The sequence below is a fragment of the Neofelis nebulosa genome, chromosome 10, assembly GCF_028018385.1.
Source record: "Neofelis nebulosa isolate mNeoNeb1 chromosome 10, mNeoNeb1.pri, whole genome shotgun sequence".
Lineage (NCBI taxonomy): Eukaryota > Metazoa > Chordata > Mammalia > Carnivora > Felidae > Neofelis > Neofelis nebulosa.
The window spans coordinates 75741231-75744558 of NC_080791.1; the positions used below are offsets into that span (position 1 = coordinate 75741231).

The 3328-nt window shown below is 40.5% G+C and overlaps 1 pseudogene; it reads right to left on the reverse strand.

The window, feature by feature from the left end:
- Window positions 1-339: 339 nt before the first annotated feature.
- LOC131488733 (large ribosomal subunit protein uL30-like) lies at window positions 340-1052 on the reverse strand (annotated as a pseudogene).
- Between the last annotated feature and the right edge of the window lie 2276 nt (window positions 1053-3328).

Sequence of the window (3328 nt, forward strand, 5' to 3'; positions counted from 1 at the left end):
TATGTGTCAGGGGCTATGCATATCACCAGGAAACAGTGTGCAAAACGGGCATGGTCCTTCATCCTTTGGTTCAGCTAAAAGAGACACTAAAAAGCCAAAACATGGCATTTGTAGTTCTGAAGATGTAGACCTTTGTGATTATAAGGGAGTAGCATACACATTTTAAAAAGTTTAGGGTGGTTTTTCTTTCTTTTTCTGAGTTTTCTTAACTTCTCTCTTTTTCTCTCTCTTTCTTTTTCTCTCTCATTTCCCTTTTCTTCTTTTCTTTTCTTTTTTTTCAAATTTGAACATAGTCCTTTATTAACTGACCAGATTACAAAAATAATTATGGTGGATACCTTAGTTCATCCTTCTAAGAAGCCTATTGATCTGATTTTCTCTGTTGCCAGCATCCACAAAATGGGTAGTCTTTTTCTTCATTGCTTCTTGTGGAGAAGATAATTTGAAGGGCCATAGGAAGTTGCTTCTTTGAAACATTCTCCAACAGTATAGATGTCAAGAATCAGATCCGATGCCATATTTACCAGGAGACAGAGCGATCAATGTGCTCTCTGTCGGGGCAATTCGCTTCTTGTTGATTTTTCTCTAACCGTGCTTGTAGATCAGTTCATTCACTGACTTCTGGTTTGGGTACCCCCATGCTATAGATGGTTCCACAGTCCTCAGCAAGTTATCTGAAGCCTTGTTGAGCTTTACAAAGGTGCCGTTGAGTATCTGACAAAGGCAAAGGAGCTGCAACACCTTTCAAACCTTTGGGCTCACACTATTGATACCTCTGATCCTGATGACAAAAGTCAATTTGGGTTCCTCAGGTTTGTAGAAGTTGCCAGCTTTTCTGGCAACAGAATCTCATTTTTGTCCATCTGCCTATATTCCTTGTGGTAATGCTTAGCTTTTTCATAGATAAGCTTCCTCCTTGCCTTTCGAAGCATCTTTTGGGCAAACTTCTTTCTCAGATGGTTGATTTTCAACTCTGCAAAATTCCTTTGCTATTTTTAAAGGGTTTCTGCCACAGCAGGAACCTTCTTTTTCTTCTCTTGTGCACCCTCCATGAGTCCATCTGGAAAAGAGGAAATTCTGTCTCTTCTTTTCTTTTTTTTTTTAAATTTTTTTTTCAACGTTTTTTATTTATTTTTGGGACAGAGAGAGACAGAGCATGAACGGGGGAGGGGCAGAGAGAGAGGGAGACACAGAACCGGAAGCAGGCTCCAGGCTCCGAGCCATCAGCCCAGAGCCTGACGCGGGGCTCGAACTCACGGATCGTGAGATCGTGACCTGGCTGAAGTCGGACGCTTAACCGACTGCGCCACCCAGGCGCCCCTGTCTCTTCTTTTCTTACCTAAACCCTACTGCCAACATGGGGCTTGAACTCATGACCTGGAAATCAAGAGTTGCATGCTCTACTGACTGAGCTAGCCAGGTGCCCCGTTAACTTTTCCTAATATAGAAAAACTTTTACACCATATATTGCTTCTTACATTATATTATGCAATACATTCACATTGTGTTATGATAATATTGCTTACCATGAATTTTTTCATTTGGTCATAATTTTGACCATTACTGGACTTTTAATTCTTCTAACATGTGAGTTATTTTTCCAGTTTATTTAAATTTTTTTAATGTTTTAATTGAAATTAAAAATCACACATTTTCCATCTTAATTGTTTTTAAATTACATTTCAGTAATGTTAGTCGTATTCACATCGTTGCACAACAAATCTCTAGAACTTTTTCATCTTGTAAAACTGAAAGTCTGTACCCATTGAACAACTGTTTCCCCAACTGACCCCAACCCTTGGCAACCATAATTCTACTCTCCGTTTCTGAGTTTGAATGTGTTGGATACCTCATATAGGTGGAATCGTATAGTCCTTGTCTTTTTTTTTACCAGCTTATTTCACTTAGCATAATGTCCTCAAGGTTCATTCTTGTTTGGCATGTGACAAGATTTCTTTCCTTAAGCTGAATAATAATCTGTTGTGTGTATATACCACATTTTCTTTATTTATGCATCCATCGGTGGACATTTAGGTTGCAGAAGCTATTGTGAATGATGAGATGTGAATATCTCTTGGCTATTGTGAACAATGCCACTTTGGGGTGCCCCCAAAGTACTTTGAATGTAGACACTAATCTATCCCCATGCCTGAAAATAGTTCTTGACGGTAAGTAAGAACTGTGGACTTGAGCTAGCAGGGAGGGTAAAGTGGGCCACTCTGGTCAGGATCCCATCTATGGATGTCCAGACAACAGTGGAGGGAAGGAGAAAAAATAGCCTGAATCACTCAGAGCAGAATTTCTTATCTAAAAGATTATAGGCCTACCATGGGCAGAACACCATGCTAGGTGCTTTCGTATGTGTTGGGGCGGGGGGGGGGGGGGGGATGTGGAGGGTTTCTTGGATTAAGATAATTATGACAATAAGATTTTTTTTTCAAGTTCTCAGGATCATTTCTAAATAATGAAAATAGTGATCACCAGTGTCAGGAACAGGCCCAGCACAGGAAGATATCAGAACCTTACATGGAGAGAGGGCTCGTGTTATTTGGAAAGAGAATTAAACTGAGAATAGAAAAATTCAGATTTCAGATAGAATACAAACTATTGAAATTTAAGTTTAACACTTCCTCCCCCCCCCCCCCCCCGACTATTGGGGTATGGGTTAGGATAATTAAGTGTGGGTCTGTGTGGCTGAGGCAGCAAATACCAATCTCTGAAAGCCCACAGAAGCCTTTACCAGGGTTCTACCTGATGTTTTTTGTTCCTACGTTGCTGTTGAAATTGTTTCTGTTGAAAGCTAGTTTTAAAGAAATTTAGTTTCACTTGTGAGCCCCAGAGTCTGTATCTGGGCCCACAAGTCATGGCTATGGATGACATTCCTGAGAAAATCAGCTTACACACAAAAGATAAGACCAATTTTGAGCTTCGCTGGGGAATAGAAATTGTATAAACTTTCAAGAAGGGAAAGTAAAGCCATCATAAACTTGAACAGCTTAAACTGACTTTCAATGATTTCAGGCCTTAGAGAAGAAGGATTACTGCAGACTCAACCTGTTGGTACCACTTTACTGGAGCTCCTTTCCTCGTCACCATAGCAAATGTGGTTATCGATGGTACAGGGAAGCAGAAAAGACACTGGCCTGAGAGTCAGAGATGGGTTCTAGTTCCAGCTCGGCCACTAGACAGCTGGATGGCTTTAGACATGTGCCATTCTCTCTCGAGTGTCAGCTTCCCTTCCTGAAATCCCAGTAGCACTTGGATGAGAAGCTCATCATCCCTTTCAGCTCTGATATTCTATGAATTAATGATATACTTGACCACTATG